This window comes from Micromys minutus (genome assembly GCF_963924665.1).
Source record: "Micromys minutus genome assembly, chromosome: 26".
NCBI classification, from domain to species: domain Eukaryota; kingdom Metazoa; phylum Chordata; class Mammalia; order Rodentia; family Muridae; genus Micromys; species Micromys minutus.
In genome coordinates, this window is record NC_137961.1 from 42,789,707 (window position 1) to 42,802,330 (window position 12,624).

Consider the following 12,624-nt stretch of genomic DNA (forward strand, 5'->3'; position numbering starts at 1 on the left):
ATTCCCTATGCGGCTAGTACCATTGACATTTGGAGGATTTAGGTAGTAGTAGTTCAACTTTTGATTACAGTAGGTGGTAATATGGAAAAAGACCCTGGGGGTGGCCAAAAAAGAGAGGGTGGTGTGCTGGTGTTGTCTTGCTGTTCATCTGTTTGAGGGGACTTCAAGTTAGTCCTCTTTTCCGTCCTCGTTTTCCATTTACTTTATAGTCAGTCTCTGCTTCTTCCAAAATGCCCTTTGTCCTTTCCTACCAAGTTTACTAGCAACCCCCCACCCCATGTACAAACATCCACAAAGGGTTGAACACATCAGGCAGATTGATAGTTTCCTACTTTAGGGAGACAAGATTAAAAGCTTTTGCTTAGGTAGTTAGCTCCAGCAAATGGGGTCGTGCCACAGATGAGCCACACCGGAGGTGACAGGGTTTCTCATGGTGGAGTGGTTCCTTAGGCAGCTCATGTATAGATCTTGTTTCTATTGTTTTTCATGAATTACTCCTGAGTTCAGTACTTTGAGATATTGAGTTTTTTGTCTTGATTAGACTGAAGCTTTTTTTTTTTTTTTTTTTTTTTTTTGGAGGGTAGAATCCCCGAGTGAAGATGGAGTGGGGTTAGAGACAGAGGAAATGGGTGTTTAGGAATCCATTTATTAGTTTATTTCCAAAATTAGGTAAAATAGGCCAATGAGTCAATTTTAGTTTGTTTTGAAGGGAGGGGTTATCTTGGCACAAGTTTTAAATGAATATCTTAGTCATGTAGTTGTGATGTGTATTTTTAGGACTACCCAATTACTTATTTTCTACCGTTCAAAAGCCTCAAATTTCAGGCTTTAAACTGGGTCAACTTTGTTGAAAATAGGATTGATAGGGAATGCTTAACATTCATGCATTTGATAGTTGCTGAATGCTTAGTAAAAGGGCATTTTTAGAATGTTATGTAAGAGTGGTATCCTTAACAACTGTTGACTTCATCTTTTGTGGTCAGCAGGCAGGTATACTTTTTAGATGCAGGTGCTTAAAGTTAAAAATAAAGGTTCAAGTTTATTAGTGATAGATTGGAAAGGGTATTGTTTCCATGTTGAGGTATGTTATATGCACTGTCAAATATAAACTTAAATTTTTAGATATTGGGAGTATTGCACAAAGTGGAGTTTATAAGATACATTTCCTAGAAAACATTTTCAAAGCAGACTATTGGTTAATTTAAAAGAGTACAGTCAGTACTTGTTCTGTAGACCAGGCTGGCCTTGAACTAACAGAGATCACCCCGCTTCTGCCTTTGCCTCTGCCTCCACCCTCCAAGTTCGGGATTAAAGTGCCACTGGGTTTAATGATACAGTTTAATTTCTAAAAAGTATTATTTCTGGAACAATTAAGATACATGGTAGTTACTCTATTAGAACTTGTTTTTTAAAACTATGAAAATAAGACTTTGCTTACTGATGATTTGGAATTGATAAAAATGGAAATATTCCCTGTAGCATATACTAATTTAAAATAAAGCCAGGTAGTGGTGGTTCACACTTTCATCCCAGCACTCAGAAGGCAAAAACAAATGGATCTTTGAGTTTGAGGCCAGCCTGGACTACATAGCTAGTTCTAGGATAGCCAGTGCTACATAGAGAAACCCTGTCTCAATCAACAACAACAATAATAAAGGCTTTGGGCAAGGACTGTAACTCAGTGGTAGAATATTTGCCTAGCATGCATGAGGGTTTTTTTTTTTTTTTTTTAAACTCCAGCAACACACATACAACAAAATAAACAAATCATAGCTTGAGTCCTGTGAAAAGATTGACTTTGGAGACTGGGGTGTGCCTCAGTTGTAGAGGGCTTGTCTAACTAAACCCAAGGCTCCATCTCCAGTTCTGCCCAGACCCAGAGGTGTCCCTGAGCAGTCAGGAAGCAAAGGCAGGAGAGGTTATGCAAGCAAATCAGAGGCCAGCCGACTCTACATAGTAAGTTCTAGACCATCCAGGGCTTTGTAACCCCAGAGGGAGGAAAAAGAAAGAGGCTTTCTTTCCTATTTAGTGTATATATATATATATATATATATATATATATTTTTTTTTTTTTTTTTTTTTTTTTTTTTTTTTTGAGATAGAGCTTTACTGTTTATCCCTGTGTAGCTGGTCTGGAACTCACAGTGAGTAACTTGCTTCTGTTTCCAAGTGCTGAGGTCAGAGCACAGGCATACCCTCACACCTGGCTTTAGTTTAAATTCCTTTTCTGAAAAATATTTTCATTTTTTTGAGACTATAAATTTTACACCACCTTTCCCTTCATTTAATCCTCTCTCGTACTTCTTTCTGTTTTATGTATATTAATGTTTTACTTTCATGTATTCATGTATACCACATGTTGTATGCTTGCTTTGTGTCTTCAGGGCATTGGATCTTCTGAAACTAGAGGTGCAGATGGTTGTCATCTACCATGTGATGCTGGGAATTGAACCTGGGTCCTCTGTAAGAGCAGCAAGTGCTCTTAGCCACTAAGCCAACTCTTCAGTCCCTGTTTAAATTTTTTTTCCTTCCTTCCTTGTGGTTTTTGTTGTTTTGAGACAGTTTCTCTGTAGCCTTGGCTGTGCTTGGAACTCTGTAGACCAGGCTGGCCTTGAGTTCAGAGATCCATCTGCCTCTGCTTTCTCAGTTGGCTTGGATTAAAGGAGTGCACCTCCTTGCTTGGCTTAAAAATTTTTAATATTAGGATATGCTTGCCCTGTTTTTTTTCTCCATCCCAATTTGACAAAAAGTGTGTGCCTTGATGTTTATGCAAACAACAAAGCCATGGCTTGTTTGTGGAGTTCAGAGGACAAATTTTGGGTGCAGTTTTTTTCTTCCATTTTTGTGTGGGTCCTAGTGGGGGTTAAACTCAGATTTTCAGGCTTGTATGACAGGAGCTTCACCTGCTGATGCATCTTTTCTGCCCCTGTACTACTTTTTATGCTGGGTATTGAACCCATGGCTTCTCCAGGTCTGCCACTGAAGCTATGCCTTAAGCATTTTAAGAAAAATGACACCTGTTCCCTGCCAGCATTCAAAACCCCCGACTGCCACGGTCCATATTTGTAGTCTCTGCCGTCCTGAGATACAGAATGAGATCCAGTCTCAAAGGATTATTTTGGGTAGGATCTTGTTATGTAGCTCATGATGACCTAAAACTCACTATGGAACTGTGCTCACCAACCCTCTTAGCCTCCCAATGCCAGGATTATAGGTCTGTGCCACCCTGGTCTGGTAAAGTATGAAAATACTTTTTTCCCTTTTAAAGACATGCTTCATATAACCTAGGTTGGCCGTGAACTTTCTTCCTTTCTCCCCTCCCCCCCCCTTTTTTTTTGAGACATGGTTTCTCTGTTGTAGCCCTTCCTGTCCTGGAACTTACTCTGTAGGCCAGGCTGTCCTTGAACTCAGATCTGCCTGCTTCTTCCTTAGTGCTGGGATTAAAGGTATAGACCACCACAGCCCAGCCTTGAACTACACAGCCATGAATGACCTTAATCCTGATCTCCTGGCCTCCTGCCTTCCAAGTGCTGGCAGTACAGTCTTTTGTCACCATGCCAGATTTATGGCGTGCAGGAGATTGAACCCAAGGCAGGGTGTGTGCCAGGCAAGCACTCTGCCAATAGAGTTATATCCTCAACCTCAAAATTGAGAAAAAAAATCTTTAAAAAATAATTTGTATGTGTTTATGTGAGTGTTTGCCATCAGGGTTGCGGTGCTTTCAGAAGCCTGAAGAGAGCATTAGAACTGGAGCTGCGAGGGCTACAGCCCTCTGACAAGGCTGCTGGAAACAGCAAGTTTCCATAACTATAGAACTGGGAGCACTGAAAAAAGGTTTCTAAAAATCCCAGCTGCCCTGGAGCTCACAGATCACCTGCAGAACGATGACATTAAACATGTGCACCACCACACCTGGCACTCAGAAATTCTTAAATTTTTTTTTTTTTTTTGTATTTTACACACACACTCACACTTGTTTAGTTTGTTTTTCTGAAACAGGCTTTCTCTGTAGCTTTGGCTATCCTGGACCTCAGAGCTCTCCATCTGATGTTGCTTCTTGAGTGTTTAAGTGTATTTGTTAACTCCTGTACTCTGGAGGCAGAGACAGGTGTCTCAAAATTGAGTTTGAGACCAGCTGGGTCTACGTAGTTCTAAGTGAACTCGAGCTGTGTAGAGAAGCCCTGTCTCAAAAAGCAAAAAATTGGTGTGTATATGTGAGTTCTTGCATATATGTATGTGTAACGTGGTCTGTCTGCTATTTGAGGATGCCAGAAGAGAGCATTGGATCTCGAACCAGAGTCCCAGGTGGTTGTGAGTCGCTGAGTGAGTGCCAGGAACTGAACCTGCTTCCTCAAGAGAACCAAGTGCTTCTGCAGCTGAGCTATCACACTGCACCTTTAACAAACAAACAACAAAAAGCCATAAGCACTTTGCTTGTGTGTATGTCTGTGTGCACCATGTGTGCCTGGTGCCCAGAAAGATCTGAAGATGTCCAACCTGTGTGCAACCACAGCGATGCTTGGGCTCAAACCCAGGTCTTCTGCAAGAACAAGTGCTCTTAACTGCTGAGCCATCTCTCTAACCCTGAATTTTTCATTTACGTGTATGTATATGGTGCATGCTGCACATGTGGAGGTCAGAAGACAAATTGTGGGTACCAGAGATTGAACTCAGGTCATCAGGCTTGGCAGCAAATGCTTTTCTTTACCTCTTGAGCCAGCTCTTTGGTCAAACATGAAACTGTTAACAGGTTGTTTCAGTCTTGGTGAGAAAATTGTTGTAGCATTTTTTTGCTTCCCCCCCCTTGTGTTATCTGATTAGTTCTTTATTGGAAAAAGGCCAATTTATGATCATTTTTTTTTCAGTACTTTTTTTTTTGGTCTTAAAACACGGCTTTAAGTTGTTTTTTTACAGCTGTGTTTAAAAGTTGGCACAGGGACTGACAAGATGGTTTAGCTGGGTAAGGGTGCTTGCTGCCAAGGCTGATGACCTGTGTATGCTATGCAAATACTTTGTCACTGAATCACAACTCCAACTGAAGTTACTCTTGGTAAATGTGGTGTAATTAAAGAGGTTACTGAAAAAAAAACATAGTAAGTGGTAAACTGGAAAGGAAATTAGGTGAAGACTACAAAATTCTAATTTAAGAAAGTCTCCTCTCTTGCTTTTGCAGGGATTTCCTATCTCAGTAAAGCCTTGTTTATTATTGTTTGAAACAGGGTTTCTCTGAGTAGCCTTGGCTGTCCTGGAACTCACTCTGTAGAAAAAGCTGTTTTGGATTTCAGAAATTAGTTTACTTGTACCCCTGGAGTTAAAGGCATGTCGTCACGCCTGAAGTTTTATTTTTGAGCAGTGTCTTACTGTGTTGTCCAGGCTGGGCTCAAGCAGGATGGTTTAATGGTTCCTCCTGTTGTAGCTGAGTCCAGCTTTGATACTACTTAAGTATTATATTTTTGAGTGCTTGCTTGCTTGCTTGTGTGTTCTCTCCCTCTCTCCCTCTCTTCCTCTCCAGGGTTTCTATATAGTCCTTCCTAAATGTCTTGGAATTCACTCTATACATCAAGCTGGCCTTAAGCTCAGAGGTCTTCCTGCCTCTGCTTCCCCAGTGCTGAGATCAAAGGCGAGTGTTGCAATACCCAGCCTGATCCCTGATTCTGATAAGGAATTACTAATCACTTTTTTTTTTTTTTTTAAATGAAATGAACTCAGGTGGTTGGCTTAAGGTTTGAGTTTATTTGGACTGGTCACATTTTTCCTCCTGGGAAGAAATTGGATTTTATTTTGGAGTTTGCTCTCTTTGTTGGGTTGCCTCTTTGAGAGCTTAGGATCTTAATGACTGAAGGTTTGGCTAGACAGCAAATACAACAACAAGAAAGAGGATGGGTATCTTGGTCATATATTAATGTTGCAGATTAGCATCTTCTATCACTAAATGTATGTAGGGGAGGCTAAGAATTCTACAACAGTGATAGTGAGGGTATCAGCGAGACCTGCTAGCAGTAACAACCATGATTACTGCTATCCCGTGAAAATGAAGATTGCTTAACCTCATTCGGAGAATCTAAGGAACAAAACAAAGCTTGTTGTGCTTTTGCCTTAACTTTTACAATATTATAAGTTAAGATCTAGTATAAAAGCAGATTTTGCTTTGATTTTTGAGGCAAAGATTTACTGTGTAGTAAACTCTCAAAGAATCAATTAAAAATAAATTCCCAAGACAGAATGTTGCCTGCCTATAATTCCAGCACTTGGGTGGTCAAAGCAAAAAGATCAGTTCAGAATCCTCTTCAACTACAAAGTGAATTCAAGCCAGCCTAAATCCAGACTCCTGTCTCAAAGCAAGCAAGCAAGCAAACAAACCCCCAAAAAACAAAGCAACAGTGTGCTGGACAAATGTCTGAACCGTTATGTTTTTGAAGGGTTTAATTCCCAGCATCCACATGATGGTTTACAACCATCTGTAACTCCAGTTCCAGGGGATCAGGTGCCCTCTTCTGACTGGCAGGCACCAAGTGGGTTTGTGGTGCACATACATACAAAAAGTAAGTGAATATATGTTAATTTTATGAGTGTACGATTAAATAATTTTTAAATACATGAAAAAGATGTTGCCTCTAACCAGGAGGCATCCCTAATTAATTCTGTGCTTCAAGTGTAGCTAAGTGGTGGAGTGGGTGTTTAAGCATGTTTGAGGCTCTGGGTTCAACCTCCAATATCACTAAAAAGGAAAAAAGTACTTACTTAAGGTACATAAATAGAATGAGCAAAATAGAGCTAATCTTAATTATTTGAAAAATATTTTAGTTTTTTTTTTTTAAACAGGATTTTTCTATGTAGCTGGCTTTTGCCTCCCAAGTACCAGGATTGTTTATTAACTGATTATTTAGTTAGCTAGTTTTTAGTTTTTCAAGACAAGTTTTTCTGTTTAGCCCTGGCTGCCCTGGAACTTTGTAGACCAGACTGGCCTCAGAGATCTGCCTGCTTTTGCCTCCTGAGTGCTGGGGTGGAAGCTGTGTGCCACCATCCCCTGGCTAAGTATGTTTTTAGTGTGTATGAGTTGTTTTGCTTGCATGTATGCATATGTATCAGATATGTGCCTGTTGCCCAAAGCGGTCATCAGGGAGCATCCAATAGAGTTAGGGTGGTAGTGAATGACCATGCATTCCTGAAGTTGACCCTGGGTCCACTGTGAGAGCAGCAAGTGCTGTTGGCCTCTCAGCAGTCTCTCCAGTCCCCAATGGAGCTAAATTCAAACTAGTTATTCTCCTGCCTCAGCTTTAGTAATACTGGGATTAAAGGTTTTCTCCACCATGCCTGGCTGCTTAAGAGTATATAATTTTAATAGTGCAACTTGATTTTGTTAATACTCACATGCATACATTTTGTTAAAGAATCTTGAAAAAAATTAACCAAATAGTTTTTTTCACTTTTGGTAGTTCTTTTTAAATATTTCATTTAGAGAGAAAGTGTGTGTGTGTGTGTGTGTGTGTGTGTGTGTGTGTGTGTGTGTGTGTGTATGCATGCATGCCTATGTATGTGTGTGCGAGTGTGGCATAAGGTGTGTATATGTGGGTGGGTGCCAGAACCTTCATAGGGAGGTTAGGGGACAGCTGTGGAAGTTGGTTCTCATCATCAAGTGAGCTATAAGGACGACCTCAGGCTGTCAAGCTTCTGTGTTAGTACTTTTACCTGCTGAGCCATCTTGCTGGCCCTAGCCTGAACTTACTTGCAGATCAGGCTAGCCTTGAACTCAAGGGATCTGAATGCCTCTGCCTCCTGAACACCACCACCACCCTAAACATTTTGAAGGCTACCTATGTTGGAATGTGGAATTTTGAGACCTGGCCTTTTTCTGTAGCCTTGGCTATCCACCAGGCTGTGTGGAATAGGCCTGCTGGGATTAAAGGTGTGTATCCCCATACCAATTTAAGGCTATATTTTCTTTCCTCTTTTCTTTCTTCCTTTCTTCCCTTCTTCCTTTCTTCCTTTTTTTGTTCCTTCCTATTCTTTTTTTTTTTTGATTTTTTAGATTTATTTATTTAATGTATATGAGTACATTGTAACTGTTTTCAGGCACACCAGAAGAGGGCATCAGATTTCATTACAGATGGTTGTGAGCCACCATGTGGTTGCTGGAAATTGAACCCCAGGACCTCTGGAAGAGCAGTCAGTGCTCTTAGCCACTGAGCCATCTCTCTAGTCTGTTGGTTTTGGTTTTTGAGACAGGGTTTATTTTATGTAGCCTGGGCTGTCCTGGAATTTATTCTGTAGATCAGGCTGGCCTGGAACTCAAGAGATCTACCTGCATTCCCAGGGCTAGGATAAGAGGCCTGACTATAATATACTTCTAACTAGGTTCTTTTTCTTGTATCTTTTGTCTCCTTTTTTTTTTTTTTTTGTTTTTTTTTTCTTTTTTTTTTTGTTTGTTCTTGTTCTTGTTTTTTGTTTTTGGGGTGGGGGTGTTCCAAGACAGGGTTTCTTTGTGTTGTTCTGGCTATTCTGGAACTTGCTCAGTAGACCAGGTCGGCCTCAAACTCACAACCCCCATCCCCTACCCTTAAGTACTGGGCTTAAAGCCTGTGCCAGTACCCCTGAGCCCTTTTCATGTTTTGAGACAGGGTAGCCCAGCTGGTCTTGGATTCTCCTGTGTAGCCAAGGGTGATCTTGACTTCCTGCCTTCATCTCCCCAATTATCTAACTTAGGTTTGACATTTCATGTAAGTGAAATCATGCTATGGGCTTTTGTGATAGGTAAGTAGATAGGAGTGTGTGTGTGACCCTATCCCAAAACCCTTGTCCACCTGGGACTGCCTCACTGGGATTGGTAGTTGGGTCTTAACTCTCCAATAATAAATAAATATTGGTATTTATTAACTAATCAGAGGTGATGGAGAACAATTTTCATACAATATTGAGACATCAGATGCTTTAATAACAGTGACAGTGGGACTGCAGCCAGACCTCTGTGTACAGAAACCAGCATCTGAATGCACAGTGCACACAGTCATCCCCCAGCAGCTGAGCCACCTCTTTCTGTTCTAAAAAGTTAGTTTGTAACAGTCTGCTTAACTCTAGGATGCTACCTATAGCTTCATGGAGCTCACTGTTGGATTGGTTATACTTAGAACTCCTTATAGCACTGACACATTGTGAGGCCACTTTCCTAAGGTTGGCGGCTATCAGGTATTTGTGGCAAGGTGATAATGGAAAGTTGGAGCCCTAACCCTGTTAAGTTCCTTGCCTCTTTTTCCTTCTCGATTTCAACCTTTAACCCTTGTTTATCTGAGCTTCAGAATAGAGCTGTCAGCGCCATGAGGTGTAACTCAGTGGTTGGGTGCTTACTTAGGATGCATAAAACAAAGCCTTTGGTTTGATTTGTAACACTAACACTAGAAAGAAAAACTTAGTGAGTTAAATATTCTTTAAAAAAACTTAGGTTTGTAAATTTGGTAAGGGAAAAACCTCCAAGATAGGAAGAATATAATTTTATCACTGTAGATACTATACAGAAATTCAAGTTTTGTAACAGTGATTTTTAACACAATATTTTTTAAAAGGAGTAGTATAGAAAAACAAGCAATATGAATCTTTTTTTTTTTTTTGCCCCTGAAAGCCACTTAACTGTTCAAAATGTAGTGCTCCAGAAAGTCTATGCATATGTACACGTATCTGTGTTCTCTAAAGTTAGAAGCTGCCACCTGGCATGGTAGTACACACCTGTACTCAGGCTTACACACAATGATCGACTGAGGTGAGATTAAAATGTTAGCCAGATAATTCTGCTTTTAAATTGTATTTTTTTTTTTTCAGGAGATCTCACTATTGTCATATGTGTGAACTACTTGCATTAGATGTGAATGGTATTTTTTTCTGATTGTGAAGGATTAGACTCTTTCCTTAGTCTCCTGAATGTTAGGACTACAAGTAATGTGTACCATACCACTCTGGGCTTTTTTTTTTTCTTTTCTTTGTTTTCTTCTTCTGTAGATTTCACTTAATACATATGAATGCTCTGTCTGCATATGTGCCTTCATCCCAGAAGGAATCAGATCCCAGTACAGTTGGGAGCCACCCTGTGGTTGCTGAGAATTGAGTTCAGGACTCTGGAAGAGTCGTCAGTGCTCTTAACCACTGGCTGAGCATCTCTCCAGCCCCTGAGCCTCCTTTATTATGGCAGTTTTATGCCTTTCTATTTAATTTTCTTTATCATCATTATTATTACACTTAATTTTTTGTGTATAAATGTTCTGTATATATGTATGTTTATCATATGTCTGCTTGGTGCTCCTGGAGGTCAAAGGTGTCAGGTGGTTCTGGAAGTAGCATTACCATGTGGGCAGTGAGAATTGAACCAAAGTCCTCTGCAAGAGCAACAGGTGTTCTTAACTGCTGACCTATATCTTTATCCCACATTTAATTATTCTTCTTTTTATTTTTGAAACATCTTAGGATAACCGTGACCTCTCAGTCTTCCTCTCTTCACCTCCTAAGTGCTGAGATGACAAACATGCCACCATGTTTAGTTTGTGCTGCAGTTTTAAAAATTGCTTTTTAGTATACATGCTATAATTTTGTAGCATATATATTGTTGGACTCTTTTGCTTTATCCTAATATAAAAATTTTTAAAGAATTTTATCTCATACATGCTGAGAATATTTTTATCCAGTGAAATACTGAAGATTTTAGAAATATAGCCCAATTCAGAGGTACAGCCAATGCTGACAGAATTGAGGAAGTAGAACCATATACGTTCAAGCCAGTTAGGCAGCATACACAGATTCCATCTCAGAAGGAAAATGAACAGATTAGTGTAATGAATGCTCGTATGACCACCATCCAGCCTTGCCCTTAATATCACAGATGTTTCTTGGTTTTAGCTTTAGCATTATAGAAGTAAGTTTTTTTAGGTGAATATGTTTACATCTGAAGATTTAGGTAGTAAATATAATACTTTTACAAAAAAATTGTAGCAGGTTCATGAAGGGTATTTAGATTTAAAAAATTTTTTTTAAGTGATAGCTGATGTCTAAATTTTAAAGGATTTGAATACCAGTTTAATCTCTTTTTACATAGAAACTAGATCAGGAGAACAAATCAAATTATACTAAGGATTTCAAATTTGTGCTTTCCATAATTCAGGTATTCAAATATTGGTGGAGGTGATTTTTGCCATGGGGCTCATTTAGTGCATTTTAGATGGGACCTATGGCAGTATTCTAAAAGAGTATTAAGCATCTGATGGAGTGCTAAACTACTTAACTCATTTTAGAAACTTGAAAATTATAGTTGAAAAGGAATATTAATACCTGGGTAGGTGGTACATGCCAGCTAGGATCACATAGTTAAGCAATGGAGATGTAAAATAATTGCCTGTTTTTCTCTGTCCTCTGTCTGAGTCTGTTTTTTAAATGAGGCTAGAATTCAAGGCTGGTCGGACTATATAGAAAGACACATCCATCTCCACAACAGACATACAGATTTCTGGGCTCCAGCTTGTACGTTATCATAATCAGAATCTATGGCTTACAGTGAAAATCTGGTGGAAATCTCTGCATGTAATTCTGAGTTTTATTAGTATGGGGGCCATAGCATGCATGTGGAAGTTAGAGGACAGCTTTCAGGAGTCCATTCTCTCTCTTCCTGGCACTAAACTGAGGTAGTCTGGCTAGTGTGCTGCTCATGGAGGCTAAGACCTAGAGTTCTGGTGATTGTGAATCTGAAATGGGTGCTGGGAACTGAGCTCAGACTCCCTGCAAGAGCGGTAGTGCTTTTTAACTGCTGAGCCATCATTTCTCTACGTCTTTCCTTTCCTTTCCCCCTTTCTCCATCCTTTCTTCCTCTCTTCTTTCTTTCTTTGCTAGCCTCAGGGGTATGTGCACCATCATGTTTAGCTCCTTTTAAAAAAAATTAATTTTTAGGTTAGTATACAAAGCAATGGTTGAATTATGGCATCTTTATTCATATTTGTGTATATATATACATATATATGTATGTGTGTGTATATATATATATATTTTTTCCTCATTTATTTCCCACCCCTACTGCCCTCCCTCACGCTCTTCCCACCTCCATCTGGATCTTCCTCCCTCATAACTCCCTCTGCTCGCCTTACACACACTCTGTTACCTTCAGTATTCTCCATCTTTCTGTAGACTTCCTCTCCTCTCATTCCCTGGAATTTTTTTAAAAGTTAGATTTATTGCATGTAACTTCTTGAATTTTTATAGTGTCTTTTTTAGAGTCTACAAACAACCATAAAAGATGATGATAAAAACCTCAAGAGTGCCACTTAAAACTGTCAATATGTATCTTTACTGGACTTAAAGACCAAGCAGTCTAGTTTTATTGACCTTTTGATTTTTATTGTACTAAACCTTTATTCTTAAGTTTAATTAACAGGATAATGAGGTTATAGGGTTGGTGGAATAGTTTATCATGTTCAAGTATGTAACAATGAACATATCTCTTTAATGTTTTTTTTAGGCTTATTTTATTTTATGAGTACACTGTACCTGTCTTCAGACACACCAGAGGAGGGCATGAGATCTCATTACAGATGGTTGTGATCCACCATGTGGTTTCTGGGAATTGAACTCAGGACCTCTGGAAGAGCAGCAGTCAGT

At 39.6% G+C, this 12,624-nt stretch overlaps 1 protein-coding gene across 1 annotated transcript in view; it reads left to right on the plus strand.

The window, feature by feature from the left end:
* UBE2R2 (ubiquitin conjugating enzyme E2 R2) overlaps nt 1-12,624 on the plus strand; it is a 58,447-nt gene that overhangs the window by 1,074 nt on the left and 44,749 nt on the right. The gene's annotated exons all lie outside the window — the stretch shown is intronic.